The sequence below is a fragment of the Oenanthe melanoleuca genome, chromosome 12 (assembly GCF_029582105.1).
Source record: "Oenanthe melanoleuca isolate GR-GAL-2019-014 chromosome 12, OMel1.0, whole genome shotgun sequence".
NCBI lineage: Eukaryota > Metazoa > Chordata > Aves > Passeriformes > Muscicapidae > Oenanthe > Oenanthe melanoleuca.
This window is the reverse complement of record NC_079346.1, coordinates 7,148,724-7,172,509: the sequence shown is the minus strand read 5'-3', so window position 1 is coordinate 7,172,509 and position 23,786 is coordinate 7,148,724. Positions and strand designations below refer to the sequence as shown.

General features: G+C 39.3%; 1 protein-coding gene across 1 annotated transcript in view; it reads left to right on the top strand.

Annotated features, from left to right (window-relative positions):
* The window catches only part of PTPRG (protein tyrosine phosphatase receptor type G), a 380,979-nt gene that overhangs the window by 211,156 nt on the left and 146,037 nt on the right, over positions 1–23,786 (top strand). The window lies entirely within an intron of this gene.

The following is a 23,786-nucleotide window of genomic DNA, read 5'->3' as shown; positions in this document are numbered from 1 at the left end:
ATGGCACAGGCACCTGTGTGCAGTGGCTGCAGGGATGTGCCTTTGGAGGGCCCTGAGTGCAGCTCTCTCAGGGAGCTGGGTGCAGTTGAGTCTTGGCTTGTGACCAATAGCCCCAGGTCACTCTGTCCTCACTGTGCTGTTTCCTGTGTCAACAGCATTTGTTGATACTTTTCACTCCATAGACAATGTTTTGCATGTGAGATAAACAAGAGGTTATCTGGGATTACCTCTGCCTGTGGGTAAGCACAGACATGCAGCTCCCAAGTGTGGCATGTGGTTCCTGAGCAGGCTGCAGGGAGCTGAGCTTGCTTCCCCAAAAAGTTCAGGGGTGAGCAGAAGTGCTGGTCTTGGGACCTGATTCACTCCCCAGCTTGCCATAATTCCTCACATGTGGCTTTAGCCAAGTCCCATTTCTCAGGAGGTGGGAAGAGGCTTCCAAAGCTCAAAGGGAGGTTGTAATAGATTCTGGTGCATTATCAAAACCATTCAATTTTCACCTGCCTCTTTAAACTGTCCCCTCACACAAAAATTAGAAGCTGGTTTTTGTCTCCCAATTGGTTACCTGTATGTTGGATTTTCTGAGAGGCAGAGCTTTTATTTTTGTCTTCTTTTTAATGAGCTTTTCCATTATCATCTCCTTGATGTAGCTGTGATTTCTCACAAGGGGCCACCCCTGAGCAGATGGAGCAAAGGCTCAAACATTGTCATGCTGCCCTGTCTGTCTCAGTTGGCAATACAGATATTTGTAAACCTCAGGAAGATGCACTCAGGGAATCTACAGAGCCAGTCAACTCCTCCTCTGAAATCTGGGGGAGTGAAAGGGGTGAAAAAGCCTGGGCCTTCTTGTTTGTGTTAAAAACAGTATTTCTACTTCGGAAACCCTTTATGATTTCAAAGCCATTTGATGATGGCTTGATGAATGGAAGCTCTTGTACTTTGGAAATAAGCAAGTTCCGAAGAAGTAATTTTCCTATGGTTTAAATATTCTTCATTTTGGTTGTTTAGAATATTAACTTGAAAGTTGAGGGGGGACTGCCTTGACTGCCTTTAGGAATTTATGTTGCTTGTTTATGAATGCTGAGTAAAATAAATTGCTGGATCAGATAGGTTTAGTGTTAATCCTAGTAATTTCCAAGTGATTTGTGTTTGTTGCAATGACATGGACCTCTGGCCTCTGGCTTTCCCTGGTATGATGACACTAACAGAATTCCCACAGTAAAATTCCTTTTCTTTTTTTTGTAAAGGAAGAACAGTTTCCAAATCACACCTTTTCCTATTGTGTTGCTATCTACCTCCTACACAAGAATTCTGGCTTTCAATCATGTACTGCAAGGGATTTCTATGGGTGGATTTTGGAGGGTCCAATAGGTTTAAGGTGATAAAATTGAGTCTATATTGCTGATAGATGCAAAACCAGTCTAAGTAGTTGGGATTAGACTTCTCAAACAGTAACTGTACATGTATTCTCAGTGGGGCTTTTAATTTGTAATGCTAATTGTAGTGCAGCCTGCAACTGTCTGATGCAACCCCCAACTGCCTGATGCTGGGAGGTCTGTGCCAAAAACACTCTACTTCATTTGAGAAGTAGCATTTCTAGGGAGGCTGTAGAAAGGATAAACCAAAATTCTATCCTACAGAAAGCAAAGCCTAAATCATTTTGATTATTCTGAGCCCATGGACCCAGGAAAAGCTCACAGGAGTGGGTAGGTATTGGCATTCCAGGTCTGCAGCAGTTACAGTGGCAATGCAGCTGAAAGGAAATGTTTTCTAAGTCTATTTCACAACCAGATGTGGACTATGCAAAACCCATTAGTTCCAAAGCACATCCCAAGGGAACACAGATAGATCAGCTTCATCCATAGAATGAGGTCTGTGCACATTAAGTTTAGAAGTTTTTTCCTCTGGGAAACAAAGTGTTTGTTGGTAGTCTTTTTTTCTTGAAGAGGATACAGAAACTAATTAGAAATGTCAGATATAATACAAAGCATTATTGTTTGACCATGTTGTTTGGTTTTTATTATTGTAACTAATGTGTCAGATGGTAAGGCTGTCTACGTTAATTGGTTTCCTCCATCTGGATCATATTTTTTTATGATTTATATTTTAAATTAGTTAGTAAGATATATGAGAACATCCTTTTGTTTCCTGCTTTAAAGGCATGTTGGATCAAAGGCGTATTATCTTGCAGTACTTTAATGTAGCATATTGTGACTTCTTTTTAAACTATGGCACATGTAATGGTATTCTTTCATTATGCAGTCTTGATTGCTTATTTATTGATTAGATTTTCCTTAGTGATACTTGATCTTTATGAAGCCATTAAGAGTTTGGCTGTCTCTGAAGCAGGATTCATGAACAGAGATGTCCATGTGCTTCAAACTTCCACTGCATCCAGATTGATACCAGGCCTTGTCAGCATTCACTAGAAACTTCTTTTTCCCCTCTTTCTTGCCACTTTACAAGCAATATCTGGGTGAAGCCAGGAAGTAGTGCTGTGATGCTGAAGATTAAAGTGATACCATTAGTGCATTGCTGTGTGAGTGGAGTGTGAATCCTAATGAGGACATGGGCTCTATGCCAGTTTAGAAAAAGGCTCTCTCTTTTTTTTTTTTTTTTAGAATTAAAAAAAGTTTTTAATGTCGCATTTTCTAAATTTTAATGAATTGCTGACTCCTTTGTATTTTGTTATTGTTCTTCTCCACTATAATTCCTCAGGTTATTTTTTCTTTCTGAAGCCACAGCAATATAAGTGGACATGCAAACGCTAGAAACCACTTAAGTGGAAAAGTGACAAAATTAAAATAAAGAAGATGAGCTTCCCTCAGGCCAGGAGAGAGCCTGGGTTCCCCTTATTAGAGCCAAGAGGAGTAATTGCAGCACTTTAATCTTCTGTGCCACCAAACTGGTTCCCAGCAGCAGACAGGGCTTTGCTGCCTGGCTGCTCCAAGGGAAACCCAGTGCTTAATATTTCATAGCAAGTGAGGAGCTGACGTGGCAGTGCTCTGGGTGCTGCTGCAGTGAGGTACCACCATCCCAGCATAACCATGGGGTTATTTTTTTAATTTTTTCTTAGCTGCCTCGTAGTAATTTTTATGCAAAATGCTGCTTATTTCTGTGAAGAGCAGAAATCAGAAGAGTGATTTTAATCATGGCTGTGTTAATTTGATGTGAGCTTTGGCTGTTTATGAGCGTTCTCTTTAATGGTGCTAATTGTCAGTTATAATGTGAACACCATTATACAGTACTATACAGTAATTTATTTAGTAAATGAGAATCTTATTCCAAGGACCATACTGCAGTATGCCATAGAGACCTCATCCTTTTACTCTTACATGAAGAAACTTGCACTGGTTGGGCTAAATTGCTTCTGCAAAAGCAATGTGATTTCATACCCACAAGTACCAACATGCATGTTTTTGGAAATCTCAAGTTCTTTTCCATTAAAACAACAACAACAACAACAACAACCCACCCTCACAAACAATCCCAGCAGAAAATGAAGAGCTGACACCCTCTTATATCAATTTACAAGCTTTCACATTATGTTTATGTATTCATTTTATTAAATTATTATTACAAAACAATCATTTGCATTAACAATTCTAGCTGCTCTTTAAGCAATGTTTCTTAGAAGACTTTCCAGGTTATAATGGTGTCTTTGTTCTTGCTATTTCTTTTATTTTCTTCCTTTTCTCTTTGAATCTACATACTGACATCTGTGTGGTCTAGGTCTACAATTAGTTGCTCTAATTTGAATGCTGAGATAACCTTGCCAAAGTTTATCACTTGGTGCTGTTTTAACTCTCATTGTATTACTTAAATTCTGATGGTTTGTATTATCACAGGCAGATGACAATCAGTGTCATTAATGTAGAAGAAATGAGTGGTATTCAGTGCACAAGAACCTTTACTACAGGGAATAAACTGAGACTAGTTACTCAGTTTACTAGGGTTTTTTATTTTGTTTTATTCTGAATATTAAAACTTTCTATCACACCTGGAATCACCTACAGTATAATCCTGCCTTCTGTCCACCTGTGGATGGCAGGGAATATTTACTTCATGATGTTAGAAATGAGAGCATTTCTGTTCTGTAATGTTACTCTTGATGCAGTTGTGAGTGTTTAGATTTGCACACACTTTATGACATCAAATGATGAACATACCACAGCATGTTCTCTTGGTGTACAGGAGAGAACTAACACCCTGTATTGCAGCTGGGTTTATTATTTCTGGCATCCAGCATATCTGGTAATTGTAATTTTGCAAAGATCTGGTGCTGATTTCAAGCACAAGTAAAGATTAATTGTGAAACAGGGAGTCAGTGTTGGGTTTATTTCCTTATATTTTGTTTACTTGTTGCTCTTCAAATTTCCATACCTCCATCTGGCTGGATGTAGCAAAGTAGAAGTCAAAAAATGATAGAGGGACCTAAAGAGGACCACTGGGAATATATCACAGTGAGAGACTATGACTGTCTGAAGTAATTTTAGTGTAATATTCTCTCCAAGGACCAAATCCACACTTATAAAGGGGTACTTAGAGATCCTAGTGACTTTGATGGGAGATGAGCTGGTGAAACTCCAAGTGAGGGTTTGGCTCCATACTCATACTGTCTGTGCTGTAGAGTGTCCAGGGAATTTAGCATGCTCTGCTTATTCCATCTGCACTTCTTACAGCACCTCTGACTTAATTATTCAGACAAGGAAATGGCTTGGGGATTTTCACGTTTAATTTCTTTTTCTTCAAAATGACACTTGATATGGAGTTTTTTTGTTGTTTTCTTACAGTCTTCTTTCTCCCCTTTCCCCACAGTCTTCAAGGGTCCAGATAGCTATAAAATACTCTAAATATACAATGTGCTAAAAAGCTGCATCTGCATCTCTGTCTTATCTAAAAAGCCAAATCTACATCTCCATCTTATCTCCAGTAAAGTAAGATTTTATGCCCAGAGTCTCTAGGCTTTACTTCTTTTTGCTCTTCACTGCTTGTAAATCTTGTTAAAGTTTCTCATTGTCAGGAAAGCAGTATGTCATCATTTTAAAAAACATAAAATGGATGGATATATTGAACACATGGCTGAGTTTCCGTCTTGTTTCACTGTGAGTAGTGCAAATTAAACATCATCTTATCACTGTCTGGTTTACTGTTTTATTTTCCTTAGTGTAGCTGGTACACTGCCTCCTCTCAGTTGTCTTTAGTGTCTCCCATATTCTGACAGGAGAGTCAGTTGAGACTTTAATTAATGACTTTATTGTAATCAAGGTTCCATTTTAGTGCAGAATGCTCCATCTTGTAGTAGTGAAATATTTAGTCTCCATCTGGCTGATCTTTTCTGTGAGTGTCCCATGATAATTAAGAAGAAACAGGAGATGATGGTCTGAAATAAAATACGTTTAGTGGAGGGGTTAGTGTATCCTGGGACTGTTCCTGTAGAGACTCAGACAAAATTTAGGAATGGAGCAGCAGTTTGGTTTTATGGCTGCATCTTCCTGCTGTCTGCCAGGCTCCAGTAGTTTCTAGACTGAATTACAAATGTTACAATGCTTCCAGAGTTTTATTTTGAAATAACTATCCAGTAGCATGAATCAGAGATAACCCTCTTCATTGTGGCTGGGAATGTTCTGCTTCCCCCAAAGGATTTCGACTGACTTGTTGAAAAGGTCAGAGGCAGTGGCACTACACTGCAATTACAGTATGTTAATGATGAGCTAAGAGTTGTACATTCTTCTTAACATAAGTCCCTGATTTTCTACATGATTAATTGGAAACTGGAAAGACTGACAAGGAGAAGGAGGATCAGATGGGGTGAAAATAAGAGATAAGAGTCTGACAGCCAGCTCTTGTTGTAAAGGAGAGTTATTTTGAATAGGAGAAAAAAATCAATACAAAGGTTGGAGAATTTTACAGAGTTGTAAGAGCTACTTTAATGAAAGGTAGCAGATTCAATAGGATTGTTACTTGAAATGTAGGATTGTCCAAGTTAGAAAAATGGGACTGTCTCTCCCCAGCTGTAAAGGTGAGCTCTGCATGCTGAGCTTCTTGTGTACTTAGTACACTGGATTTACTGGCATTTGCTCTGGGCACTCAGTGTGACAAAAAAAAAAAAAGGGAAAAATTTGTAGGGGAGCTTACTAAATCTTGTTATTCTGGAAAAGTTACTTGATTTTGGGAGGAGAAGGAAGAAGACAGCAGGTGATAGCTATTTCTGCTGCTTCAGCATGTTAGGTAGCTGCCATGGGAGCATGTCTAGAATCTCCTGCAAGGAAAAGTGGTTCATTATGGGGAGGTGGCTTCATTTGGCCCTGACTAATGAACAGGGCAGGACTTTGGTGGACTTGAAAGGATGTTTAGCATGAACTGTTCTCTTACACATTCATGTCACCTTCCTTTCCCCAGCAGTGATGGTGAGAGGTGAGTGCAGGTAGGGAGACTATGCACTGAGGCTTTCTAACCTGGGTTACAGTTGGGGTGAGGTGAGGAGTCTGCTGAACCTCAGCATCAAACACATCTTGGCACAGAAGATAGAAAAGGGGTCTTCAGCAAAGCTGCAAAAGAAACTTGCTCCTGCAGCTATTAAAGGGACTTTTGGATTACTCTCAGTAGAAATGGCCACTTCAGCCTAAAACAGGGAGTCAAAGTTTTGAGAATTGCTCATAGCTTTTGAAGTTTGGGAATTTAAATGCCAGAAGGCAATTTTTTTAGGTTCCAGTGCACAGCCATGAAGCGTGTGAGGCTTACAGGGAGGGGAGCTGCAGGTCCTTCAAGTGTGTCTGGGCTGTGGGCTCTGAGCACCAGGACAGGTGCACACTCCATGCTCTGCCAGGCTGGATGCACAGGAGGATCCTGGCAAGTTGGTTAGAAACATGGGAGGCTTGATAAGTGCTCAGCACAGCCCCTTTCTATTGGGGCAAGTCCAACAAGCTTTGGGATATCCTCCCCTGGAGATGTGGGACCCTTCATGATTATCCCAGGTTCCAGGCTCTCTGGAAATAACAAAGAAGGATAATATTTTAGGGTGTGAGGGATAAAAGAAACATTGCACAAATATGTCAAGAAGCGATAATGTTTCCTTGGCACACAAAAAGATCAAAACAAAACCTTAATGTGGTTAATGGGCTGGTTGGTAGCTGTCAGAAAGTATTTCCTGTGGAAGCCATTTCACTGGGACTCAATCAGAATAGATTTCAGTAATGTTAATCAAGATTTAAGGCAGCAAGCAGGAAATGATTTAAATTATCTATTGTACTGGTGCTTTGCTGATTGCATTTTACTTCTTTTGGGTTTTGTTTGGGGTTTTTTTCCTGAGGAATTCTAAACAGTAGCTATAATTTTGCGCCAAGAGAATAAATTACGTCAGACATGTTTTTGGCTGTGAGAAAATTCAGTACATTTATTCAGACACTTTTTTTGTCATTTTATCATGTGTTAAAGAACTACATTGTAAGGGATGACTACCAAAAGCTTGTGTAAAGCAGAAAGGAAGATGCATCTTCTTGCCTGGTTATTTGTGTATCCAAAAAAGCTTTTAGTTAGAACTGATTTTCCAATGCAGGTCACCAAAAGCCTTTTTAAGTTTAAGGGGGAAGAGGCTGTGAAATATATTCATTGTGGACTGTGCTGATCAGTGGTATCATATTTACCTTCTTGCTCTTCCACCTGAATCCCTTTGCAGTTTCTCATACTGAATCTAAAAGCTCTTTGGGATAAAGAATATCTCTTTGCTGGTTTTGTGCAGCACCTGCCCCAGAGGAATTCCTGCTCTGGGATGTAGCAATATGAGCATAATCCTTGTTATTTTCCCAGTTCAAAGGCATTGTGTTTCCAGACAGGATGGGAAGGTTAACTAAAGTTGAAAAAGGATCTAAAAAACAGCTGAAGTTTACTGTCTGGTAGAAATTAAATAAAAAATCAAGTAGTTGGAAACAAGAAAAAAATGTATGTGTTTGTTCATGCTTTGAGACTCTCATCTTTCTGTAAAGAAAAAAACAATTTGGTGAAAATAGTTGTATCCCTGAATATGTGTCCTCTGCTTCCTGTTTCTCTATGTGGCTTAATATGAAAAATTCTTTTTTCCTGGAATAGTTGGGCTTTTTAGTACATTCTACAAAAGGCCAATAATGCCCTTTTCTATCACTGTCCCATCTAGGCTGGCTGGCTGCAGAAGGAGCTTTCCTTTATCCTCTGGCTTCAGAGAGGAGGAAAAGTGGGCTGGTATTTCCAGGAAATGCCTGCAGCCACCTCCAGTCTTCACTGCCTTTTTTAGCATATCCCACAGACACTTGGCTATTGTTGGCCATTGACCATTCAGTAGGGTTTTTAAAATAAAACATAGCTCTGATCTGCACATGTGTAAGAAATACAAATGTAAGCTTCCTACCAGAGTTAGAAATACCATTACCAGGTGAGAAAGAGCTTTTCCCCCTACAGTGGGCTAAGAGTTTGTTAATGGTTTCTTCAAGCACAGAAAATGGCACCTGGTCTGCCAAAAGAGCATTAGTTTCTCCAGAGGGGATTGTTAGTTGCCCAGGAAAAGAAGATTGAGAGTGTTTCCTTAATAAATTAGGGATGAATCATTCTTCTCTGGGACTGGGAGCAGATTTGATATTTTTAAAGACTCTCGGGAACCAAATGCAGGGTGGAGAAGCAAAGTTGCTCACCCCAAGTGGTGAATATAATTTGAGAAATAAAAATATGCATTAGTGCAACATGTATCACACATTTGTACGAAAGGGAGAGAAAGATCTTAGGGATTTCATCAAGCCATAAATGGATGAAATTTCTTTAATTATATTATTTTTGGCCTTGTATATGTTTTTACTACATTCTCTGTTTTGAAGTTCAGAACTGCAGTAGTGCTTGTCTTTGCTCTTTACCTTACCCAGATAGCTACAAGGGTGATTTTAGTTGATCTTTATACCTGCATAAAGCCCTTCCATTCCTTCAGGGCAGTAGTGCCTACAAATAAGATAAATTCAATACTCAATGACTGTGCGCAGTGCTCAAGGGGTGTTCAAAGAATAGAAGGTTAGCTTTTTAAAATGCAAAACTACTACTCAGATGAGTAGTCAAAATTACAAAATTCATTTGAAAAGAAAAGGAAAGCCTCTTTTGCTTCATTTCTCATCAACTTTGGTTGAGTGGGGAATTCTGTGCTCTTTTCTCTGTGGTCTGTGTCCTCCTAGGCAGGTTAGTGCTCTTGAGGGAGAGGGTGTCTTGCTGGGAGTTGAGTGACACATTTGATCCTGAGGTGGCATGTTCCAGACAGGACGATAATATCTCTTGAGAAAAAGAATTGTCATTACATCCAGTTCAAAACAGGAGATAGGCAATAACAGGACGATTTTGAAAAAGATTCATTTGAAATTCTTTGCTTGAGAGCTCTCATTCTGTTTGGGAGGCAGGAATGTGAGCACTCACTTAATGAGCTACATTCAAAAGATGAAATTTCAAGAGAGTAAAAGTAAAACTCAGTATTTCCTGAACATAAATTGAGTCACCCATCCTCAAATCCATAGTTACGTCCTTTTCTTCAGCCTCATCTAATATTCCCCTTGCTCCCTGTTTAACTAGGAAAAATGCAAATACCTGGAGTAGAGACCTTTGTACATACCAGTCACTGATGTCAAAGCATGAGTGATGCTGGATTCAGTGATTCAGCTACAGGCTGGTGTTGCTGGAATACCATTTCTGAATGCCTGGTAGCCCTCCCACTGAACCATATGGTGATTTATCAGACAGTTTAGCAGTAGCAAGACCAAGACCCAAGTTGGTCAAATCTGAAAATGCATATTCCTTATGTTGCTTCTGATAATATATTCCTATTCTGTTCCTTTTGTAGCATTGTGAATGTGTGCATTGAGCTGTGTGTCCCCTGGAACAGAATTGTGTTTCCAGGGTGTGGGATTACAGTGTTACGAGTTAGTCTCTCAATAAACTGAAAGCATCATTTTCTGGATTCTTACAGCTCAAATGGCCATTGTGTTGCTCTATTTCAAAGAAAAGAAATATGAAATATATGAAAGCTCAGATGCAGCTTTCAACTCTGAGGAGCTTGAACATGAGACCATGTCAGAGGGAATTAATGTTTTCTGTAGAAAAAGAGCAAGCTTGCATCTCAAAGAAAGCTTCCTAGCAAACCATTTTGGTTTGCTTAACACTTGCCCCACATGATCTCTGGCGTAATATTGCTGCATTATTAGCAGAGTTAGTTCAGATGTTTTCCCATCATACTTAAGTGAGGTAGCACTGGAAAACATTCTGGTAACACTGTGAGGAGTAATTTGGCAACAGTCAGAAGCTGGAACTGAAAAAGGACAGTAAGAGAGAAATAATTAGTAAGGATAATTGTCAGGCCTTGACAACCTGGTGTGTCTTTCTAGCAGTGAATGGATTCACCTGATACCCAGAGATAGCCATCTGATAATGGCACTCATAAGATCAATACATCAATAGTTTATCCTTGAAACAGTATTTAAAGTCTGTTTTTAGATTAATTTCTTTACTTCTGTAAAGTTATAGCCATCTGAGATTCAAGATAATGCATTCATTACAGCCTTATTGGACCTCCTTCATTTGCTGTATTTTAATGCATCTGTGGTGATTGCTGAAGAAAGATGCCTAGTGAGCTTAATCTGCTTATGCTTTAAAAAGAAAGGATGCTGAGAAGATTAAAATGAGGCCTCATACTGAACAGGTTCAAGAGTTTGCAGTGGTCACAATGGCAGGGAGTTTTCTGCAAGAGTTATTTTGAATTTAGAGCTTCCCTGATGCTGGCTGTGCTGACCACATGGAGAGGAGAGGAGCAGGAGCTGGGCACAGCTGAGATTTTGCTTTGTAGACTGAGATTGTGCCCAGGCTCTAATAATGCCAAATTATTGCTGGGTTAAATATGATGCTTCATCTTTCTTTTAATGTTTCCTGCTAGTCCACATCTCTTGTCATTGAGGAGAACTATTTGGGATTGTGATGCACATCCCAGGACCCAGACATAGTGTGTGCATGGTTGAAATAATGCCCTCACAAATAAGTAACCTGTAGATAAGTATGGCAAGAGATTTGGGTCTGCTCCTCTGAGTGTACTCACCAGATTTCCCCAACTACATGTGTGTTAGATGAATTGAAATGGACTGGAAATTTTATTTTTGATCACTTCTGCTGTGAAGTACAGGAGACATTCAACAGGACAATATTGCTTCCCTTATTGCACCACATATATGTGCCATCTCTAGCAAGGGAGAAACTGATGTTGAAAACAACCTATTTATCTAACAATATTAGGAAAGAATCATTTTTATGATAAAGACTGTAAAGATCAGTGGCTGCCCTCTGAGTGCCTGAGAGGAATTATTTGTACCTCTGCCTCTTATTATTGACAGGCTATGTCCTGGTTTAGGAGACAGGTGCTTCATTGCAGGGCTGTTGCTGTCCTTGCTGTGCCACCACCAGCTTCACTAGCAGGTGGAAAATCCAGCACTTTCATAACCAGTGGGTTTTGTTCATTTTAAGAAGATTATGGCATGAAAGATGGAAGAGGAGATCAGAACTGGCAGGAAGCTGTGATTTGAATAGGACCTTCAATTTGACACATGTTATGTCCTTAAGAGAGGAGTCGGTGCCTGGTTTTGTTGACAGGTGTGGCGACAGCTCTGAGGGATGACAGGCACTTCACTGAATCACTAAATTGATTTGATAATCAGTAAGTGAATTTGCTAAGAGCAGGTAGTACGTGCCTTCTTTGGGGCTTGGTTAACTTAGTGACAGCTTGTTTTAAATGTACTAGGAGGTCGTAGTTTATTTTTCTTTTCTTTTCTGGGAAGAACCCCACATAGAGCCAAATAAAAGAAGCCATTTCTCCTATTTGGCTGTAAAACCAACCTGAAGATGACCAGACCTCACTTTTACAAAGAAGCTGCTGTCCCAGGTTATGCTATCTCCATTTTCTCCAGATAGTAGTGACCATCATCAGCCACAAGTGTTTGTCCTCTTGATGTGGCTGCAGCATTTCACCTCCACTGCCTTCCCTAGACAGAGAGCATCAGCTTTGCAGCAGCTCCTTGGTAACAACCTTGCTCCCATTTCCAGCTGCTCATTCCCAGCTTTCTTGGTAACCCATGGACTTTCCTCCTTTGGAGCACAAAGAGGAGGTTATTCCTTTCCTTGCTGGCACGCTGGCCCTGCCCCAGCCAGAAGGTGCCGTGCCCTGGGATGCAGACAGCCATGGCTGGAGGGGATCTCCCTCAGGTGTAGCCTTTGGGCTGTTTGTGAGCTCATGGCTGGATTTGCAGTTCTTCCCCATTAGCTCTGCTGTTTACTGTAGAAACTTGACACAGGACAGGTTTGTCAAATTAAAATGTTGTGCCTCCAGCATCACTCATATGGATTAGAGTTTATGTTGCTTTGTACTGGAGCTGTTCAGAAGGGGAGTTTTGCTTCAGGCATTTTCAAAGGGCGATAGAATTTGTGGAAGTTCAATATGGATTTATTTTATGATTTCCCAGCAATGTCTGTATTGTTTGCTTGGGTTCAGATAAAAAACACTTGTGGTCTAGGTAACTATGACAAATCAGAGATATTTTTCCTTATGTGCATTCATAGTTGTCCTCTCTTCTTAAGACATAAATTGAATTTGTGTTCTTCATACCGTGATGCTCGAAGGATTTCCTCTTCAACAGAGTATGTAACAAAGGTTAAAAATTATTTTTGCAATCCAAGCATTTAAGTATACATTACTATCTGTTTTAAGGATGGATAATCAATGTAAAAAATGATACTTCCGTGTATTCCTAATAGGTCACTGTGTAAATATCCATAATGGAATCGATCCCCTAGGTTATGGCAACCATTAGTACAGAAGGGGTTTCACAATTAATGTAGCAGACATTTGTCTTTCCTACTTACATGCAAAATGATTATTTATTGATTATTTTCAATCCAGGTTAATGATGTTGAAGAGGTTTCAGTATCTCAATTTAAAGTACTTAAAGTGCGCTTCAACAGAAATATCATATCCCTTTCAAGAAGTTGTGACTAATATCTGATAAGTGATTTTCCTCTGCATTCTCTCTCATTTATATATACATAAATATATATAATTCATAAAATAGGGATGTTTGCACACCTGCAAAGTGTCAGTGCCATGTGAATGAATGGTCATGTAAAATGATTGTATTTTCCCTGGTACCTGAAAAGCATGTGTAAAACTAAACTATATGCTGAAAGATTTGCTTGCAGAAAGCTCTTTGGCAATAATACTGAGCAGTGGGAAGTATATTAAAAATGTGTATTAAGTGACTTAGGATCCTGTGTCCCATTTGGAAAGGGACCTGGCACATGGCTCTGGATATTCAGATCAATACATGGTGGCTTCCTCAGTTCCCAAAAGTCAAGCCCACAAGCATCAAAGTAATTGTTAGTCCAGGAAAGGTTGATCTCTGCTCCTGGCCCCATTGGTATTGTGTCTGTGTGAATACTCTGCTGTCTTGTAGAAAGAGGTCTATAAAAGAGAAAGCTGCCTGCCAGGCAGCCTGTCCCACCACAGTCAGAAGGGACAAAGGGCCAGTTGAGACAAGCACAGTCTGGTTTTTTATTAAAAATGGTGGACATTTTCTTCCTCTGATAGACAATTCCAAAGAAACCAAGATGCAGAAAGTCCATTTCAATTCACAAGGGCGTTCAGCTGACGTGTTTACCTCTGTGCACACAGGCAGGAGGTGGAGGCTCCGTGGCAGCTTGGGGAGGTGGTGGCCTCACTGCAGAGCCTGGATATGGTGAGAATTCCCTGCTCCATTCACAGGCAGAGCTGGCATTTGCTGCTGTAAGTGCTGCCTGTGAGCTCTGAGCCTCCAGGGCTGACATCTGCTTTGCAGTGAAGCTCTGCACTGGAAGCTGACATCAACCCTCTGTGCTGCTTTAAATTCATATTCTCCTTGGGAAACAAACCTATTTCAGTGAAGGTTTGGATTTTTTATCATTTTTATTATTTTTTACTTTTTATTTGTGAGTCTCCTAGTCATTTTCCTGGTGAAGTGTCAACTCTTTTTCAATGAGTTTAAGCCTACTGACAGTAGACTGACTTTTCTTAATTATCTTTTCTAGGCCCTTTAAATTAGTCCCCCAGGGGTCTGTGAACCTCATATTGAAAATGACAGCTTTAATATTTCCTTACTAAATACATACAAAGAGTTGTTCAAGGATGCTGACTCACATAAGATTATTAATTCCTCCTGGAAAACAAAAGAATCTGATTTTAAATGGCAATACATCTGAGGGACTGGGGCACAGTATGGAGGAAGAGGAGAGTGGCCATCAAATGTGACCATGGTTTTGTCCATGCTGAAGAGTGTGGGAGGGGAAAAACTATTTGAAGCCATTGAACTCATGCATAAATGTATAGCTTTCAAATAGCTAATTTTTTATGTCATAAAAGAAAACTGGCTAGGGCTGGTTCCTTTTTTATAGCCCTGTCATAAACTTTGAAAAATTAGGTTTATAATTTATGGTCTGAAACCACCTTAACTATTGCAATACAAACAGCATCACTGTACTGCAGTTTATTTCTAAAATGCCTAGGGTTAAAATATTACAGTGCCATAATTAACTAATACCAAGATCCTGTTTGTGTCGCTTTCTCTGCTTTCCCCAGAATTATGCAGTTAGTATAAATCCTCAAGGCTTAGAAGATGGCTTCAGAATAATCTTACATCACCATGTCAGTTAAGACAATCACTAATAGTATTTCTGTGGCTCACAGAGTCTGTCCCAGCACTGGTTGGATTTATAGGAGCGAGTTACATGGTTTTTATCTATGTCTATATATACATGCATGTGTCTGTGTATACAAAAAAAAAGAAGTAAAAAAAAGTACAGAGGAGAACAGCGTGCCTGCTGTCTCCTAATTACTTTGTTTTTTGATATCTCAGCAACATTGATCTTTCAAAATGATCTCTTGCTGGTGGCATCAGTTTTATGTTGGAAAATATTCCTGCAATTCTGGCAATGATAAACTAATTACAGCCTATACATTTTTAATGATTTAATCTCCTGTCATATTCCTAGAGAGAAGTGATCCTGATTCCAAACAAATCTCCCATGCATGACCAAACACTCATCATGAAATGTATGGTTTTCATTAAAGCCTGTAGTTAATAAAGGCTTAGGATTGTTTTGTTAAAATGGGGAGAGGTTGGGGAGTAAAAGCATACTGAAAGATTACTGTAATAATGCTGCAGTAAGCGTTTTGAATCACACAGAGTTCCCAGCAACATTCCACTGACATGTGCCTCCCATTACAGATGGCTCCTGACAAAGCCACGTGTGATGCCAGAGCCACACGTGTCCCTTTTCCAGGGCTTTCCATGGGTGCTGCTTAGAAAGGTGCATTCATGTTCCCTGGTCTGTGCCAGGAATCCACGTTTGTGTCACTTGCCCCATCTGTGTTAATGTCTAGGTTTAGGAATGATGATTAATCAAGCAGTAGGTTAAAAAACCAGCTTCAAGAGATGCCTTTTTTTAAGATGCTGAGGTCTCTGCCCTGTGAGCTGCTGTTACACGAGTGCTCTTTATACCCTTGTGCCACCTTGGCTCAGCTCTGTGTGCCTTGATGGGGATCTGCTTTTTAACTTTGCATAAAGACTAAAGCAATGCACCTTGGTCTCTGACTGGGGTCAAGGGTGGTGCTGCAATAGGGGAACATAAAGCAATCATCTCTTTTGCATCTGCTGGAGGCACTGGATCTGTAATGCCCTTCAGCAGCAGCTCCTGTAATTGGGCATCAGATCCAGAAGTGGAAGAGGGTCGTGGTTCTCTTGAGAGCACAGATATAAGAGGTGTTGGAAAGATGACAGAGAAAAACAATTGTTAGAAATTTCTTTTACCTATGAGAGAAATGTCAAGTAATTTCAGTGAGCTGTAAACATCCCTGCCATTTTTGCTTGCTTTCAGGTGCTTTTGCCCCTTTCCCAGAGAGCTGTTTTGTTGATTTTAATGACTCCAATCTTCGGGAAGTCTGAAGATAAGAACAGCATTTAGAGAAGGCGTTTAAAGCAAATTTTGGTGTACCTGCACTGACTGTGTGCGTGCTGGTGCACTGCTAACAATCTGAGTCAGATGCACACACATTCACACAGCTCATAAAAAACAGGGCCTGGAATTACTCAACCTAGAGTAGTGAGCGTGGGCAGGGTAAATTAAGGTTCGTGTGAACTTTTTGTGGTTTTCCTGGCATAGTGACGATGAAACTATTATTATGAACTAGAACTCCAATTTTATTAATGTTCTGAAGTATGGAAGGAAGCAACAAACCTGATTTAAGAGAAGACATTTGTCTTGGCAGTGTGATTTACTCCAGGGTTGTAAATTTGACATGATGGAGACTAAAATGTACTGAAACTTAAATTTCTCCCATATCTCACTCAAAGTCAAATGATTTAAATAGCAGAATATGAGAAATGACATGTATCCTTGGATGCAAATATATTTTTGGTGCTGAAGATTTTAATACATGTCTAAGGAAATTTATCAATTTGAGGATGAAACTTATAGGAAAACAAAGGTCAGAATTTCCAGACATGGTGTGGGGATGCCATGAAAAGTGCATCACTGTCTCCTGCAGTGAAGGTTTCCTGCCTGATAACCTCCTGTAATGGGTCCAGTGATGATAAAACAGATATTATGGAAGGTGAAATCTACTTTGCTGATACAGATCCTGCTAATGCTCCTGTCCTGCCATGCTCACCACACTCCTCTCTGGCACTGTGCCTGCCCTGTCTGCTGTGCTGTATGAATGTGTCCAGGACAAAATACTATAACATTTTAAAGTACAAGGTGTTGACAATCCCAAACATAGCTGGGGTGGGAGACTGAGTGTTGCAAGCAAAAGGCCCCCAGCACAATCCAGCATTGAGCATCCTGACTCCTCTCAATCTGGGTATAATTCATTGCTGGGATTTTGTCCTCTTAGGACCAGCTTGGGTAGATGGACCAGACCTTAGTCCCTGCTTTGACTCCTCACCATGGTTTTCTACTTTGTTCAGTAATAGTTTGCACTGTCCCAGGGGTCACTAAACCCTTGGGATTGTTTGCCCTCTGAAGGGAACCTGTCCTTCCACTCAGGATGAAGGGAATTAATGGGGTTACTCCACTCCTCGCTTTCATACATGTCAGAGGTGCCTGAAGTTTATTTTCAGGCTTTGACCTTTCAGTAATCAGCAGAGAGATGCTTATTCCCTGATGAACATAAACTTAACCCAATGGCTATATGATCAATCTGGCAGAGCTCTAATGCTCCTATTCATTTCCTGAGTAATGCCTTTTAAAAATCTCCATATTCTGGAAGTAAAAACCAGAGCTTAGTATTTATTTTACTATTTTTTAAAATAAACTGGTAACTTTTATGGCCTTGCTGTGTGATTCCATGAAATGGGATTAATTTCTTAGCAGCAGTGGACCTGCTCTGTCAGTTCAATAAAAGTAATGTGGACAATTTCAGTCTATTACTTTTAAATTAACTCAGCCCATATGACTCTTCCTAATACACTGCCACCTTGTGAAAAACAGGGTTGCATTTTATTGATTCATGTGATAGATGAGAATATTAAGTGTTCCCTGGCAAACAGCACCCCAAACAACACGAGGCTCTTAGGCATGCCAGGACTGGGGAACTAATTATGCTGAGACAGAAGAGGTTATTTTACTCATATGCTGTAAAATGGAAAAAATATTAAAGTAACTTTATAGCTTAAAAAATCCCCAAAATATACCCAGCACTTCTCCTTCATTCCTCTCACAGCCTGACAGTTATATTTTTTCTTGCCATATTTTCTGTTTCTGAAAATGCAGAATTGAAGAAGGTCATTGGGGAGGGAACAGGAAAGAAACCAAAGCAGGGAAAAGCTCAAATCAGTGAAGGTGCAAGGAAATGAAAAGAGGCCCTTGTAACATAGCATGCCTGATATGGCAGTGTGTGTAGTAGCCTTGTTTCCACAAAGTAAGAGAGATGAACAGGTATTGCCCCTTCAGAGATCCAAATTTTTCAAAAAGACTGCCTGTTAAATTTTTACTTGGTGAAAAATGAAGTTTGGAAAAGCTGGTGTGGTGATCCTTTGAGGACATTCTAGAGTAATTGTAACAATGCATTAAAATGTCACTAGGGGAAATGATTAATTGGAATTGCCTTTATTTTTCTCCTCCATTTGCTTGCATTCCTGTCCTTAGTTCCTCAAATAACAAACAAAAATAGTAGCATCCAGTGCTAGCACTATATATGAAGTCTTTTATTACTGCACAGTGACATACATGAAGCCTTGCTGCTGACACTTGTGGAGTTACATGCTTACTACTCCAATTCCTTTATTAATGTTTTGGATTTCAGCATAAAAACTAAAACACTAAAAACCACTGTTAAATTCTGATCATGGCAATGACATTTATCATTCTGTAACAAAAACATGGTGGGTTGTTTGCTGGCTGTGTTAGTTTGTTCTTTCCAGAGCAGAGAACCTGATTTTCAGTTATTTTTCTCTGTTGTCCTTATTTCACAAGGACTAACCCAAGCCAGCACACTGTGCAAAGCAAAAATCTGTGGTAGAGGTGACTTTTATTCTTAAGGCTGTATGACACCAGCAAAGTGGGAGTAAATGACAGATATAACTGAACTAAGAGAAACTGGGAGAAGGAAGTTTATTTTCCTGAACCCTTGCCTATGCCTGGTGGTTCACTCCTCCAAATGATGAGCTTTAAAATAGGCTGCTGGGCCAGCATCCGAAACTTGACCTTGTGTGAGTGCATTTTCCCTCTGTATGTTTTCCTACATAAATAACTATGTGGTATTCAGGATGGGAAACTCATCCAGTTCAGGTTTTTAAGTGTTTTTTTGTTGTTGTTGTTGTTGTTATTTTTTTTTTTATTTTATCAAAAGAAGTCAAGGAGAAGAAAAAAAAGCAGCATTACATATAAGTAAAATAAGTAATCTGATTGTTGCTTCAGGTATGTTTCTGCTCATTTTAGTTTGTTGTCATTCATCAGTTTGATTCACTGAACTGATTTAATTTTAATGGTTCACTTATGCATGCAACTACCTGGAAAAAAAGATAAAAAAATGCCCCTAAAGCAAATCTTATTGAGGTTCTGGTCAAAAAAGGATCATAAATAAGCAGAAGTAAGAGCAAAATCTAAAACAATATGGTACACGTCAAGTAAAAGGAAAGTACAATATGTGAAGTGCAGAAAATAAACATGAGCTACAAAATAGAAGTTAAAAAATAGTACCTAAGGTAAAAAAATCAAATTCAATATGTTTTACAATTACACAGGAGAATGAGTTTCTTCAACCTTTAGATTCTTTCTTTATTCAGTTAATTTAAAGACAACAAGGCTGGAAGGGTATCTGTTCCAAGGCACCGGCAGTTTCTTAGAGCCCTTGCTGAATGCTGGAAAATTTAGCAAGGAAGAAAATTGCATATACTAAGAATATAACATGATGAATATGTTGTGTCACATACATACCATCTGTGAGTTATTCTGATAGACAGAACAGCTTGTCTGCCAAACCCTAAAGCATGGCTTTGATTATTGCCTACGTTGTAAAATAATAATCTTGGGGACTTTGGGTGAATGAAAGTATGACCTTGAGCTTGTACTTTAAAGGTCATGCCATTGAGGTCTGTAAGGGTAGCTCTCTACTGCTGTAATTAGGTCTTTTGGTAATGGGTGCTGTAGAACAGAATTTTCACAAATGAGGCTGCCAGCAGTTACCAAGGAGAAGAGAAAAACATCAGGATATAACTCCTAGAGAACAGGGGACAGTGGGGTGTTTTTCCTGCAGTGGTTGTAAAAGATGTGTGGTATTCAGCTCTTGATGCTGAGGGAGAGTAATGCAAAGGGGAGTTTTGAACTTCCAGGGGTTGCAGCCACTCAAGGAGAGGTAGCAGTACTTTGTTATTTACCTGCACAGCTCTGTAAATCACCTTGTTATGTGGTGATCACAGTGTTCCCCACTTCTTGGCCCCATTGCAGGCGCTTACACGGTGGGAGAATGATCAATAACTCACAGATTTGGTCCTTGGTATTCTTTATTTTACTACTGTTGAAAGTTAATTTCATATGCTATCATTTACTTAAAGTTGTTAAATGCTAGCCTGAGTTTTAAAAAACCCTCATTTTTGTGCAATAACATGATTCAGCTGCGATGGCTGCTGCAGTAAATGTCTTATAAAAGAGGTCCCTTCCTGAGCTATAGTGCCCATAAATATTAGCTTTATTTTTATAAGTAGTTGCTTTTTCAGCAGCAAAGTAGCTGTAACCATAAAAATGCTTAATAAGAAATGCTTTCTCAGTCGCTGTTTATATGTTTAAACATTTAGAAGAACCATTTTGTATTTCCTGAATAGCCCTCAATATTAAATCTAAGTTCTAAGCAATTGTTTTTCTGTGGTTTGGGGATTTTCTGCAAAATTACTCTGAACATAAGGTTTCCTATTTTTTCCCCCTTTTATTTTTTCTTGTGTTTTGAAACTGTTGAGCTGCTCTGAGTGTTTAAGATCTAGATTTTGAGAATGAAGAAACTTAAAGGAGGCTTTATGCACATCCTCTCTGAGCAAGCTGTTCTAACACAGATGTCACCAAGTGGAATCAAGGTGTTTTCAAAACATTTACTTGCTGTTCCTAATTGCTACCTGTTCTGAGTCACCCTGACTTGCTGTTGTGGTTTGAAAAATCACATGTTTTCCCTGTCTTCCCCCCTTTCCCATGTTGCATGAAAATAACAGGGAAAACCAGTTAATTCAAGCTGTTAATTATATGGAGTGACATACGAAAGGTTCAGGTGTTTTCGGTGCTTTTCTCTAGCAAGAGGGAACAAGAAAAATCCTGGCATGTTAAATGCTTGTTTCCTTTCTTAGTTGTTCCATAGGTGGAAAAATCTCAGCACCCTTTTGATGCTCTTTGGTAGGTATAAAAAGCTGCACATATTGCTCGTGCCCCTCTGGAAGCAGAACAGTATATCCTGCTGAATGATTTGTGACTCATCCAGTAGCACTTCTCCATATTTAAGAGCTACCCAAGCCAGCAGAAACCTTTTAAGCATAGCAGACTTGAGAGTGGGTAGAGGCAGCCTTAGTAAGCTCTGTCATTTGAGTCCAGTCCCACAGTGTCCTGTGCTTTGCTGGAAAAAAAGGAAATGCTCTGACTGAATTCTCTGAAAAATTATATCCCACCCTGTTCTGTGAGAACCTCTGTAAGTTTTTGCAGAGAAAGAAGGAAATTACTCCTAAAAGTTTCATTCTCTGAGTTGGAATTGTTTATTTTGGAGTCTGCATTGAAAGGGAATAAAAATGGTCAACAGCTAGGAGCTTATCACTTGATAACCAGAAGGCATAGTGAAACTGCAAAACTCATTTCCATTGTCTGTTTGATTTGATCCTATAAAAATCGTGACAATGAACATAAGCAAGCATAATATATTCTTTCATTATGCTTCTGTATTTATTTTGTGTAATAGGCAGAAAAATAAGTATGTCACTAGCAGTTGCCCTTTTTAAGAATATTATTGTTGATTGAAACATTTCAAACAACATTTTGAATCAACGTTATTGTTGATTGAAACCTTTTAAAAGCTCGGCATAGATAGTACTTTTTCACTTCAGAGGCTTTTGTTTTACGTATTCATGTTTTTAACCAACATTATTTTCATCAAATCTTGTGATATTTTCTGAATAATACCACTAAAAAAAACCTTTCAGGTACCCAGGGAAAGTCGGTAGCTGTGCTGAACAAGAGATATGATCAGAAAAAAATAATTTGTGAAGTACTATTAGGTTTCATTTGCACAACACCCAAATGACCAGCACTTAGAAGCCATGGTTGCTTACATTTTCCATTGTGAATTTTATAGGATCACATCAAATAACATACATGTAAGTTTTGTGGTTTCACAGATTCCATATTCTCCCCCTGATTTTTGTGCAGGGTGCAGTAATTGCCATAATTTCTGCAGAGAATTTGTGATCAGCTGTATTTTCTGTTGTAACAAGGCGACCCACCTTGAGTGCATTTGCCAGCAGTAAGTGTTGGTAGGAAGTCCTTGGGGGAAAAGTTGTTCCTGAACAGGAGACCTACTCTTAAAATAAATAAGTACAGAGAAGGAACAGTAGGGTCATATGGCATGAACCAGTATGAAATATGCTACAGCTGTATCTCCAAATATCTTTTAGATGCTGCCTTGGCCACAGTACAGTGTAAATGAAAATAATGAAGAAGATTTTACATATTCCAGTTGCTTCATCATGGGAACTGTAATTTCCACAGATCCACTTAAAGTTAGATGCAGTTACAGCGGACCCCAGTTCTGTGGAAGACCATGTGTTGGCAGAAAATGTTCTAGTCCAGAAGCAAAAATCTTTTTGAAACCATGTCTTAAAATATGCACTCAGCTCCGGAATAGCAGATGCTCTACGCTCCAGATGCAGTGAATGAGAAGAAGTCTGCATTTTTTTGGTTGCTGCTAAAATAATGTGTATTGCATTTCAGATTGGAGACACTTTGCAGTTCAGGAAGAAGTTCCCCAGATGGAAGGATGTGAATTATTTATGCAATGTTTATCTCAGGGTTTACTTCCCATCACAACCAATTAAGGCTATTTCATTGCATTAAAACTAACGTTTTCACATTGGGGAAATCATTTATCTAAGGAAAGCTTATATATAGTATCCACTGCTTAAAAGCTTGAAAGCTTCCATCAATCATATAGTCTCAAATTCATTTAAAAATGTACAAGATGGGAAAGTAAAGATATTTCCCTATGTTAGGCCTTGCCAAATTGAATTATAATTAATTGAAATTTAAGAAATTAAGATATTATATTCATGTTTTTCTTCCTACTCAGTAGAAAACAATGACATTCTGTAGTCCCCTATCACCTCAGTGCTGCAGTCACTGGACAAGCCTTAGCCCATTTTAATCTGTATACCTAGAGAAGAAAAGAAGCCTTTGCTCCCACACAGTTGTCTTAAGGCTTTTCTTGACTAAGCAAAGATTGAGATCAAGACTTACAGAAACAGAATATATTATGAAATAAAATTATCTCCTTGGTCCACAACTCTGCTTTTAAAGTGGCTGTATTTGTGTGGCACTGAAAAATTTGCTGTTATTCTTGTCTTTGTTCCTATCCTGCTGCCAGAGTCTGTGTGAGACTTGGGCAAAGTGCACCAATAGATAGCTGTGATAGCCAAGGCATTAAGCTGAAAGGTCAGCTTATTGTTAATTTTAGACCTGTCTTCCACTCAAGGTACAGCCAGGTCTCACCAAGGTTTCTTCAGATCAGATTAGAAGGGCTTGTGTATAGACCTTCTCCAAATGAATAGCATCAGTCTTGGGAAGGGAGAAAGAGAGCCCATTACTGTCATTTGACAACTTCATTTCAGTCCTTGCCCCCAATAATTACAACTCCTAGGAAAGGCAGATTGTGGAATCTGGGGAGTTAAGGTCTGACAAACAAATCACTGCTTTTTTAAAAGCCTAGACAGAGAAGGAGGCCAATCTAGGAAAATACAGATGAAAATAACCAAAATAGCAGGTATAGAGTTTTATCTGGCGGTGGGATGAGTTTAAAATTACAGAAAATGGTGTGGATAACTTTCCTGGTAGCTTCTTGTGAGGTCTGGATCAACAGAATCACAGTAAGAATGTTAAAATACTGATTTTTTTCTTGTGGTGGGTGGGATTTCTGCATAATCTCCATCTCCTCTGGGGACAGGCATTAACAAAGGTCTTTGGAAGTCATCCAAGACTAG